Source organism: Sceloporus occidentalis, unplaced genomic scaffold, assembly GCF_023333645.1.
Source record: "Sceloporus occidentalis isolate IW3139 unplaced genomic scaffold, rSceOcc1.0.p SCAF_2, whole genome shotgun sequence".
In the NCBI taxonomy this organism is placed as follows: Eukaryota; Metazoa; Chordata; class Lepidosauria; order Squamata; family Phrynosomatidae; genus Sceloporus; species Sceloporus occidentalis.
In genome coordinates this window covers 185,478,831-185,491,913 of record NW_028316982.1, presented here as the reverse complement: position 1 = coordinate 185,491,913, position 13,083 = coordinate 185,478,831, and the positions used below count along the sequence as shown (strand labels likewise).

The 13,083-nt window shown below is 38.7% G+C and overlaps 1 protein-coding gene across 5 annotated transcripts in view; it reads right to left on the bottom strand.

Moving 5' to 3' along the window:
* LOC149319447 (connector enhancer of kinase suppressor of ras 2) overlaps window positions 1-13,083 on the bottom strand; it is a 197,707-nt gene that overhangs the window by 16,884 nt on the left and 167,740 nt on the right. The window lies entirely within an intron of this gene.

The window sequence follows — 13,083 nt, the reverse complement described above, 5'->3', positions numbered from 1 at the left end:
TCGACTTATCCATGGGTCAATGTAAATACTATACTTTAAACTCTTATTAAAAAGGGAACCATCTCCTGGTGAAAGGCAAAATTGCAATCTTTCCTGGAATCACTGACCTCCCTCTACTCTCTCTTCCATCCAGCCTTTAGCCAAAACAGTTACGCCTGCCATAATTTTGTAGGTTTTTTGACATTGTTTTCCTTTGCTTCCATCATCTAGATCCTTTGTTACATGTCCCTAAGTTTAACCCTTGGCCTATCCAAGGGTCATATCAAAATCCATAATTTTGCCCCCAAAACCTGCCCTCGACTTATACATGAGGTCGACTTATAGTTGAGTATATATGGTAATGTTTACTTTTTTCAGTGAGGGGTTTGCTATAACTATGTGTATATTTGAAATACATATAAAAAACCTTTATAATATAGGAATGCTAGTCTGAATATATTAAATCATGTACTTTGATGGCATTCTTAAGAATCATGCACAATGGCTGCATCATCAATAGGTTGAGATAATAAACTAAATAAATAATTCTACCAAATTGGGTAGTAATCCAATTGACAATGTGCATTTTTTTTAACCTTGGGGAAAATGCTACCATTAGGCAGCAAAATTCTGCAGATTAACCTTAATCTTTCTCTCCATTCCCCTCCCCTCAGATGTGTGTTTCCTTACTGCTGATTTACTAGGAATTACTATAACTCAGACAATAACCTGTTTTATGATTTAGTTTCAGCCCAGTAGCATGTTTAATAATAAATGTCTTTGAGAATTAGTAAATTAACATATACTTGCATTAATGCAACCTAAGCAGTAGTTTACAAACTTGGAAAACAAAACAGTAGCCAGCATAGTGGAAACATTTAATATACATCCTCATCCACACACACACACACAAAAGGAGACATAAAGGCTGCAGCAACTATAGGACCATAGCATTAATTTCTCAGGCAAAGAAAAGTATGCTTAAAATTCTGCAACATAGACTCCAATTATATATGGAAAGAGAAGTCCCAGAGATGGAAGCAGGCTTCAGGAAAGGACAAGGTATTGGAGACCACACTGCAAACAAATAACAGCTAATAGAGTGCACCAAGGAATTCCAAAAGAAAATCAACATGTGTTCTATAGACTTTAGCAAAGCCTCTGACTGTATAGATCACAAAAAGCAATGAAATGCTCTTAAAGATATGGGAACAGTACTACATTTGATAGTCCTGATGAGAAATCTGTATTCTGTTAGAACAGAATACAGTGTGCACTCTCCATACGCGGGTGCACTATACGTGGCTTCCTGCTTACGCGGAAGCTGCGTGGCAATGTAAATAATGGGGAGAGAGCCTGTGGTGCACACACTGCTGCATGCACACACCCCCATTGTTCCCTATGGGGCACGAGCATACGTGGATTTTCCTTTATGCAGAAGGGGGGGGGGAGAACGGATCCCCTGTGTAAAGGGAGGGCCCACTGTACAGAGAAACAGAATGGTTCCAAATTGGCAAAGGGGTCAGGCGAGGCAGCATATTATCACCCTACTTGTTCAACTTCTATGCAGAAAAATCACATGAAGAGCAAGTTTAGATTTAGAAGGAGGAGCAAAGACAGGCAGGAGGAACATCAACAATCTAAGATATGTCGATGACACCATACTACTAGCAAAATACATTATGGAGTCAGAACAATTACCAAGGAAGGCAGAAAAAAAGTGCAAAGGCAGAAAATCAATTTAATGACCATGGAGGATCTACATAAATCTAACCTAGACAATGAGGAAATAGAAATAAAGTTTTTCCATACCATGGAACAAACATGGATCACAACAGAGACTGCAGTCAAGAAATAAGAAGACTAGGAATGGCAAGGGCAGCTATGAAAGAACTAGACAAGATCCTAAAGATTAAAGATATACAACTGAGCACTGTTAGTAAAATAAGCAACACCTCCCATTTGATGGTTAGAAAGCTTTTCATTCTATATAGACTAGACAAGATGCATGTAGATCCTTCATAAAGATAGAAATGTGTTGCTGCTCTTGGTAGCTGCCCTCGAGTCAACCTCGACTCATGGCAACTCTGTGTAAGAGACATCTCCAGGAGTGTCTATCCTCCACTGCTCTGCTTAGGCCCTGTAAATTCAGGTCCATGACCTCCCTGATTGATTCTATCTGGCATGTAGTCTTCTTCTCTTTCTGCTGCCCTCTAGCTTACCTAGCATTATTGTCTTTTCTAGTGAGTCATGCCTTCTTGATATGTGGCCAAAGTACAACAGCCTCAGTTTCATCATCTTGGCTTCCAAAGAGTAGTCAGGATAGATCTGTTCAATGACCTGTTTGTCTTTTTAGCTGTCCATGGTATCCTCAGCATTCTCCTCCTGTGCCATTTCTCAAATGAGTTTATGTTGGCTTTCTTCACTCCATCACATCCACATACTCACATCCATCCATTCATGGTAATGAGGAATACGATTCTAACTCAAGTGCTCTGTTGTACATCTTTACACTTTAGAACCTTATCTAGTTCTTTCACGGCTGCCCTTCCCATCCCTACTCTTCTTCTTATTTCTTTACTGCAATCACTGTTCTTATCAATATTTGATACAAGCTATGGGAACCCTTTTACTTTAACAAACCTATCAGATACCAATCACACACTATGTTATAGATCATTTGTAGTCATTATGTCCCTTTATGTCATCAGTAGCCTAAGGAACCAAAAGAAAACTCAGTATCTGAAGCCTGGGGACAATTTTTTTCACATTCCCTAGTTTGTACTAAGTAGAAGTACCAAAGAAATAACAGTGAGGGCTACTTTCTCTTTTGATTGTCCAACAATGAATGCTTGAGACTAATTTTACACCAGCAACAGTCACCAACTTCAGCTCTTAATTAAAAACTTAGCCAGTCTTATAAGCAAGGATCTATAAAACCACCAATAGAATAAATCTTCTGGTGGATGGAAGCCTTACATATAGCCCCACTGGTGCAAAACAGTTGTTGCAACAGGCTATGAAATAAATATGTAAAAATAAGGAAAACTTAGAACAACCTCTTGCACCCCCCTTATTCCTGTATCTACTTAAGGAATCTCAATTACAGCCCTAAAAATCTCAACCATGGCATTCCATTTGCACATTTACTAACAAGACACATGCCGTTACCTGCCAATATTATTCATGGTAATTGTTGTTTACCTTCAAGTCATTACTGATTTATGGTGATCCTAACACTGTGCTTCTTGACAATATTTGTTTAGAAAGGGGTTGCCACTGCCTTCTGAACACTGCCTTTGTTCAGAGGGGTGTTGCTACTGGATAGAGTGACTTGCCCAAAATCACCCAGTGGATTTCCACGACTGAGTGGATATTCAACCCCAGATTTCACAGTTCTAGTTCAACACTTGAAACCACTATACTATCTGGCTTTTATACCAATAGTACTCTACTATCAATAATACTTTTCTGCCATTTCCATAGGCCAGTATCTATGATGAGAGAACAAAGGAGCACAAATCCAATATTAAAAGCCATAGACAGGATGGCATTATCTTTATCTCAGGTTGCATTCAAACTGCAGTTAAAATCCAATTTGATACCACATGGCTCAGTGCTATAGAATTCTGGGAACTTTAGTTTTTTGAGGCATTTAGCCTTCTCTGAGAGAGAGCTCTGGTGTCACAACAAACTACAATTCACAGGATTCCACAGCATGGTGGTGTCAAAATGGATTATTTCTGCAGAGCAGATGCAGCCTTCATCTTTAATCTTAACAAACTCCTGAAGTTTAAAACTATTAATCTTGCTATACCAAACTCATTATCATGGCCAGCTTCTTAGAAATCATTCTTCCATGGACAAAATTGGGTACCAAAATGGCACTATGGTATACCTCCAGCATCTTCTGTCTGGCACTGCATGACATTTTGTCCTCAGTTTGGAAAAAAAACCTCTTTTTTCTTACCTCTGTGTATGGGAATGTATGGGAATATTTAAACATATATGGGAATATTTATTTTCAGCCACCCTGAGAGCATTTTGATATGGGGCAGGGTATAAATACCATTTCAAAGTATTCCTTGCCTAAGAAAACCTTGTGAAATTAATGGGCTCACCATAAGCCAATGGGTGATTTGAAGGTTCCTACATACATCCATATCTTAATAAATAAATAAATAAATAACCAACCAACCAACCAACCAACCAACCAACCAACCAACCAACCATGCATCTGGCAAAGTGACAACTCACTTTGTAAAACACAATAATTAGTTTTTTCTGCACTAGATATATTTTTGCTATTCCTCTAACTTATCATAGAAAACCTCCTAAGTTGTTCTGGTTTTCCTGCTTAAAAACTCCTTTAATCCAGGGTACAGAAAATAAAGTATGCTAGACAAGAGTCTTTTAGTACTGCTTCACAGAAGCCAGGCTGAAATTTAATTTCAATACAGGCTAAACAGCAGAGACTTATGAGAGCAACAACTGCTTCTCAGTTAGTGAAAGCAAATGTTTCAGGAATGATGCTAGGATTTCTGATCTTGATTGCAACAAAGGTTAAACAAGGTAATACTAACAGAAGTAGATACAGATGAGAACCAGAATTTAAACACAATGGGACCAGCAAAAGGAGGAGATGATACACAAATATGTATGGTCAACAGAATTAAATGTGTATTTAATTAATTGGAATGTAAAGAAGAAAGAAAAAAACATTAAAAAAAGAACATATGGTGAACAAGCTATGCCCTCAGGGGGAAATCATTCAAGGAACAAAGATATGCTATTTAATATTTCCATCCCAAAACAAAATCCAGAGTTAGCATCTATGACTCCAATTCTATACATTCATTATTGTGGGTCAGCCTCAGCCACAGAAAAGCATGGCTGTATTATCCAAGGGAATTGTTCTTTTTGAGAGAAACCAACATTAAAGCTATAAAGAGAACAATATAAAATGTAATCATGATCAATATAGTAAAAGACTGATACTGAGTCATATAGACCCCTTCTTGTAAAATGTAAAACAACAACAGCAGCAACAGTTAGATCACTATGTAGGTCCATAGGGAAAAAACCAAATAAATATAAAAAAAAAAAAAGACCAGATATTTAGTGTTTACAATGCCTGGGTGGAGAAACTAGCAAGACTTTATTAGAACTAGGGACCAAACATCATTTCTGGGGACATCGTATAATCTTGTTAAACTCCAGTCACTTTCTGACCCTGCCATGACAGTCTCTCATTCCATATATACAGTGTGAAGAACCATGAAAAAATGTAATTCTACATATCTGAAAAACATCTACCTTTGCTATTTTTGTTGAAGAACAGTACACTAACCCAAGCTCCTACTATTTATTTGGAGTATTTAATCCCAGCCCTTCAGCCAAAAAGGCTCCCAGGGCATCTTATAAATCAGTAATTTGACAGTTCCTGCCCTCTAGAGAAGTCATGACACATAAGGAAAAAGGAAAGAGTGCGGGAAAGAAGTCTAGCAGATGCTAACTGCTCTTCTCCCTCTCTGAAGCCACAGCTGCAACATCTGGAACAGGGAAGGGCTACTGGGCCATGGAACCATAGAGCTTTACCTGACTAATTTGAATTAATCAGTCTGTTTGATAGAAAAACAAGAAAACATACACATTAGGAAAAACTGTCAACTACTGGAGCAGTACCAGGTGGTGTGTATCTTAGCAGGACAAAGTTAATAGTCAGACTGAAATTTGTTGTACAATGTGAAACAAATATCTGTCAACTATAAAGGAGTGGCACACCTCTGTTATGAGTATTCACTCTGAAAATAGCGATTTACTGTGTTAAATCCAAAACTAATGCAACAGAATGTGAAATATAATAAAGGATAAAATGTTGATTCCTTGGTAGACATCCACTGTGTAATTGTGATTTTCAAATATTTTAGAGAGTTATGTTTGTACTAGTGCTCTTGCATAAGCATGCCTATTAAATATTCTGCAACCCCCTGTAGAGACTGGAAAGAAAAAAAAATCCTCCAATTCCAAGCTTTTATGAAAGCATCTGGATACTAAATACACAACATTCTCCAGTGTAACTGGAGAAAATTGGAACTATACAAGGATTTCATTAGAACACTGGCTCTTATTACAAGAATCAAATGATGAAACTGCCATGAGATTTCAAGTGCATTACAGCTTTGCTTAAAGATAGAAGCAACCAACAGCTTTGCTATCACTTCAGCTGTTGGATAAATTAACAAGAATGGCTTTATTCTTCATCAAGTTAAATTAGTCTAGTTAGGTAAACAAGTATACAAACCAAGGCAAAATAAACAAACTAGGAAACAGTGTATACATTGTTGTTATTCAGCATGGCAAAGGAACACCTTCTTTGCATTTATTTTATTTAATCCAATGGCCAATATTTGTATCAGCTACTTAGTTAAATGTAGCACTGGCTGTTTTCCCCTGATCTGGGCATGGGCTGAGACAGTGTATAAATGGATGTTATCGCACAGTTCCGTGCCCAGGTTGTAGGCATCCTGTATCCAACTGGGACTTCTGTACTTAGCAAAAAACAATACTTTTCTGTTCACTGCTAAGTACAGGAGATGTCCTGATCAGGTAGTGAATGCCTCCAATCTGGGCATGGAGCTATGTGATAACATCCGTTTATACAAAATCTCAGCCTGTGCCCAGATTGGGGGTAAAAGCTGTGTGATAATCTCTTTAGTAACTTCTTCTGGCTGATCCATCTCCCCAAACCTGATGCATTCACACATGCACCAAACATTCATGGGAAATATCTCTTTCTCCCCATGCAGCTGATGTCCAGGAAAGTAGGTGAGGGGGGGGCAGTTACAATTGTGGCAATAGTATCACAGTTGTGACTAAGCAATTGTGAATATGGAACAGTTGCAGATCAATAATCTAGGTAAATGATTGCCACAATCTTAACTCTCCCCATCCCGCAAACTATTTTACTGGGCACTGGCTGCATGAGGAGAATTTTGTTAGCCACCAGAGGACGGTTCAATGACATTTCCATCAGGTTTTTTGGGGAAGAGGTCAGGCTAGAAGAGGTTACTTTGTTAATCTTAAGTAGCTGATACAGAATACCAGCCAGTAGGGCGAAACAGACAGCCTGGATGCAGCTGCCCTGTGCCACTCTGGTGCCATTCATGCTGGGACTGCAGTGATTGTATGTGACCAGTCCCAATATGGGCCACTGTGATCCTGAACTGGACTGCCAGAAGGAGTGGATTCTATCTTCTTCTTTGCCTGTTTTTTCTGGAATGGCATAGCCTTGATGCAGCTTCAGGCCATGTTTGGGGCAGGTGTCATCTAAACGTGTGCCCCCAATGCAGCCTGAAGCTGGTGCTTTTGACCAGTCTGCTTTGGGCCAGTGTTAATAATTCTAGTTATGGACTTGCTAAAATTTCATCTTTACCCTTTATCTCTTCATTTAATTTTAACTTTGTATGTTTTAAATTTTATATTTATAATTTTTATAGTTTTACGATTTTAATTGTACAATTTTAACTATTGTGTTTTATGTATGTTAGCCGCCTTGGGTCCCTCTTTGGGAGAAAGGCAGGATAAAAATAAAACAAACAAAAACAAACAAATAAATATATTCATTCCCAATCTTGAGTTCTGTTCTGGGCCCATTGCTATTTGCCATCTTTATCAATGACTTGGAGGGCATGCTTATCAAAGTTGCAGAAGACAAACTAAGTGAGGTAGCTAATACCTCAGAGGACAGGATCAGGATTCAAAATGACCTTAACAGATTAGAAATTTGGGTCAAAACTAATAAACAGTGAGAAATTTAAGGTACAGTGGGCGTCATTATCGTTGGGCTGGCCATTTGTGGATTTAAGCATCTGCGTATGACAAGCCATTAGGGACAAAGGGGCTTGAGGTCCTGTGTTTTTTGGTATCCATGGGGGGCGGTCCAGAATTGATCCTCCGTGGATACCAAGGTCCAACTGTATTACATTCAGACAGAAAAGAAATGTACAGATATTGGATGGGTGACACCTGGCTTGACAACAGTACATGTGAAAGGGATCTAGGATCACAAGCTGAACATGAGTCAGTAGTGCAATACAGCAGTTTAAAAGCCAATAGAATTTTGGGCTGTAGTAATAGGAGTATAGCTCCGGAAAGTAATAGTACTACTCTTTTCTGCTTTGAGCAGACCTCACCTGAAATATTGTGTCCTGTTGTGGGCACCACAATCAAGAAGGATGTTAACAAGCTGGAGTGTGTCTGGAGGAGGGCAACCAAATGGTAAAAAGTCTGGAAACCATGCCTTTGAGGAGTGTATTAGGGAGTTGGGTAAAAGGAGGTGAAGAGGTGGCATAATAGCCATGTTTAAATATTTGAAGGGATCTCATATTGAGGAAGGAGCAACATTGTTTTCTGCTGCTCCAGAGACTAGTACTTGTTGAACAATGTTTCTGATTAGAAATCTTGAGAAGGGTTTCATTGATGGTTGAAATATAATATAATGTCTTCTGCTGAGAACATTCTAGAAGCTGCTGATGACATTTCTTCAGGTGGAACACTTTCATGATTCTGTGTCAGAAATTATATTGTCAAATTCTGCATAGAATATATAATGCAATGAATATAACCTGGACAAGTGAAGCAGGAGAGTGATATTGTAACCCAGCATGTTCATATACTGAAGCTTCAGGCATATGAAATTATGTACACCTCAATTCATTGCTTTTTTTTTGGAAACAGTATGTTCTTGACTCGTCATCCTTCGTATTAATATCTGCATCATCTTTTACTCACTGACATCAGAGTATTTTGTTCATGTGTGGGCTGGTGCCAATACAACTCACACTATTGAGTTTGTCATGTTTTATACCTTGTACACTACAGTGGAAAATTAAATACCAGGTATTTCATCTCTTTGGAAGATTACCTTCCTGTAAAAGTACAAAGGTCAGATTGGTGTTACAGAAGACAGATAATGCTATTTTGGCATTAGGATGCTTCCTAATTCTGTCCAAATTCTTCTCTCATTAGATCAGGATTCATATGCTCACAATAACAGAAGTAAAAATAAATGAAAGTTTTAATTTAAAAATTTGATCCCACAAGATGCTAATATCAAGGATGTTCCTAATTATATTTTAGATGATGTGCCATATCCCTAGGTCTTAAGGAGATTTATTTTCTTCTCACAGTGAAGCTGTAAAGTAAGTCCTATTAAGTCCTGTTAAAATAGAGCTGGGGTTTGAATCTGGGAGAAATAGGTCTGTTTGACTATAATACAGAATAGTTGTTTTGCATATTTTAACAATTTACAACATAAATAGGATCTTCATGGTAATAGTATTCAAAGACATAGCTATGTCAGTCTATATCAGTATGCAAAAGGATCTTGTATTTCCTTTGAGAGTAACTGAGGGAAATACATTTGTTGCATAATTACTACAAGACAGACCAAAAATAGGAACTGGCAGAACCCCACTAGTGGTCACTTAAGCTTCCCCCTGAGACCACTCAGACATATCAAGCAAAGAACTACCACCTTTCTAGACAGTACAGTAAGCCTGCCCTTTTAAGTGCTTTTTGGTGTCAGGCCTTCACTCATCTACAGACAGCCTCCCAGTTTTAAAGGTGGACACATAACATGGATGGGGAGACAGGAAAAAGACTTTGCCACAAACCCAGATTCCAGTCCTGCCCACACATCTACTTAGGCTATGCCTTCACGGGATCACTCATAATATTGGAGGTACTTTTACTTGCTTCTCCTCAAATGTGATATATCCCAACTTTTGACAACAATGCCCCTGAGCATTCTACATTGGACAATAGGTCAATCTCTGTGCCAGAGGATAAATGGATAAATATCAGACATTACGAATGGGAATCTACAAAAAACAGTTGACGGACACTCAGTCTTCCTGGATTCCATCTTGGACCTCAAAATAGCAGTCCTTGAACAAATAAACTTCAAAGAGAGACTGGAAAGGGTAACAACTGAATTGAGATATACCCATAAACCAATCCATTGAAAGAGAGTTAAATACTGTATAGGGTTGTCATAATTCTCTTCCACAAACCCAGGACAAAAGTCTATGAGACTGGATTGGACCTCACCAACATTTTGAGATTTAATATTGTGAGTAGATTAAAATGTCTTGTGGCAATTACACTTTTTAGAAGTCTACTTTGACCCCCTCCCCCCACGACACATTAGTTTGTAAAATTCAGTCTAACTTACATTAACCACGTTGTACTGTACTGAATGTCAAGAATAACCACAATGGATGACAATTAATCTATTTCTCTCATCAGTCTAACCTAGTGCAGAGTCAGAAATTTTCCAAAATATTGCCTTTCAACAAGTCCAGCGCAACAATCTCTTTATCAAACTGAGGTGTTTATCACACTATACTCTTATAGTGCTACTATTCCACTTTGACTGCTCTAGCTGCCTCCTGTTGCATTCTGGGATTTGCAGTTTTAAGGAGGAGTATTTAGAATTCTCAGGCAGAGAACTTCTCTGTCTGAGAATTCTAAATACCCCTCCTTAAAACTGCCAATACCAGAATGCAACAGGAGGCAGCTAGAGCAGTCAAAGTGGAATAGTAGCACTATAAGAGTATAGTGTGATAAACATCTGAGTCAAACCAAATTTCCTTTCCAGAGTCATAGTGATTTACCTTACTGAAACTATGAAGGATGTTTTGAAAGGTACATTATTCACAAACATCCTGTATTCGTGACCCCCTCCCCCTTGACATCTACAAAGTGTCTTCATTTTATCTTTACTTTTAAAGCTGGACTTCCCCCACCCGTACTTTTTATAAACACTACATCTTGCCCTGCCAAAAGGGGAGGGGAAGAATCACTGCATTTCATACCAGGATGTGCACCCATTATTTCAGGGCTTACAAAACATATAGAGGCACAAAACCTGACATAACAACTCAATTTCTGTACACACCTCCTAAGGAGTGATCACCACTGAATGCAGTTGGATTTAATTCCAAAGAACCCATTCATTCAAGTTTGATCTGAACTTAAAAGGCCCACTAGAATTCCAAATAGGAAGTACAGTCAAAGAGGTTTTTTTTTCCCAAAGAAAAGCTATATGTACGTACTTCTAAGTACCTGGGCTTAGAAGTACATATTCCCATCCCCTTGAACTGAATGGCATTTCTGCTAACCTGGAATTCAAAGCATCAAAGTCAGTTAGAGAAAACCAAAACTAAGGGATAAAGGATCACCCACTACATCTGAGAACTGTGTCTAAACAGACATGTTTCCATTTCAACAGTAAGGTTCTTCCCTGCTGACCTCTCCCCCAACCCATCCTTTTGTTCCTCATCACGATTCACAAAGCTACATATGTGCTCTCAATAAAATTCCCATCCTCTTATTCAGTGCAGATTACTTTTCTGGGTTGGAAGAATAAAAGGAGGGGAGACAGCTGCAAATGATGGAGAAGTAAAGTGGGGAGATGGGGGAGAGAACAATTCACAGGTAAGTCTGCAAAGCTTCTCCATCCATTCTCACTGGCAGAAGTTTACAAAGTTGTTTCAGTGCAAATACAGGGAATCTCTGACAAAATGCAGTCTGGAACAAACAGGGAATTCAGGATCTGCTAGTTTAACTAGTCCAGCAGGCTGGGGAATTTTTTTAGTCCCTTCAATCAGGGATTTATGGTAACCCCAGCTGAAGAGAGACTGTGGGTTCATGGCATACGACTTAACATCCTAGCCACAAGCAGGCACACATCCCCAATTTATCCTATTTCTTCTGTGATCTCAAGCTAGAACCACACAACATTCCCACTATTCATATGTTTATCTATGGGCTTTAGGCAAAATCCTTTCTTCCACTTTTGTCCTCCAAAGTTGTTGTTCTTGTTGTGTGCCTTCAAGTTGTTTCCAAATTATGACGACTCTAAGGCAAACTTATCACAGGGTTTTCTTGACAAAATTTTTCGGAGGGGTTTTGCCCACACTTCCTTGTGAAGCTGACAGACTGTGACTTGCCCAAGGTCATCCAGTGGGTTTTGAAGCCTGAGTGAGGATTTGAACTCTGTTCACCAGAGTTGTAGTCCAATGCTCAAACCACTACATCATGCTGGCTCTCATTCCTCAATGACCATAGTTAAAATTGAGCTTCACCATACCACAAGTTTTGCATTTCTATTATTATTCACATTCATTCACACACACACAAACACACACACCATTCATGGGTATAAATTATATCCATAGGTGGGTTATGGATAGAGGAAGTTTGTGAATAATGCACCTTTCAAAACATTCATCTCCATGCATCTTTCTGACAGCAGGTAAAGACCTCATTATTTAAGGAAGCCTTTGGTGTTTATTGTATTGTGGCAGAAAGGGCTTTGAGAGAGAGAGAGAGAGAGAGAGAGAGAGTAGTGTTTTTATTTTATTATGTTTTAAGCATTTTTAACATGGGGTTTTTAAACAGAATTTTAATTCAATTGTATTTTAACTCTTGTATTAAGAGTTTTTAAAATATTGCAAGCTGCCTTGGATCCCATGCTGGGAGAAAGATGAAATAAATAAATAAATAAATAAATAAATAAATAAATCTGATGACAGAGACCCACTCTGCAAAAGCGTATGCTGAAAGCCTACTTCTCCCTGTTAGTCTCTAAATAGGTTTGAAATATGTGCAGGGAAACTGGGACAATCAGGGATTGGAGGGTCTAAAAAATGTCCCGGCTGGCTGGACATGACTGAAGCTTTGTTCCAGGCTGCAGTTTGTCAGACTGAGAAAGTCCCCTCTTCTCTTATTCTTTTCTGAAGAGAGCAACACAATTAAAATCAAAGGCAGTTGATAATGGCCCTATTAACATCAGGGAGGAAAAGGGAGCCAGGGAAGGGATGGGGATGGCCTCCAGCAGTCTTGTCTTTAAATCTTGGATGGACAGTGAGGTTGAGAGACCATCACCTTCTCGCCTTCTCTTTCTGCTTCAAAGAGAGAGAGAGAGAGAGAGAGAAGGGGTTAAAATAAATAAAAGCAGGTGAGACAAGAGAAGAGGAGGGGGATGAAGGAAGAAAAAAAAAGAGTAAGAAAAAGATGTGTAAGTATAAAATATCC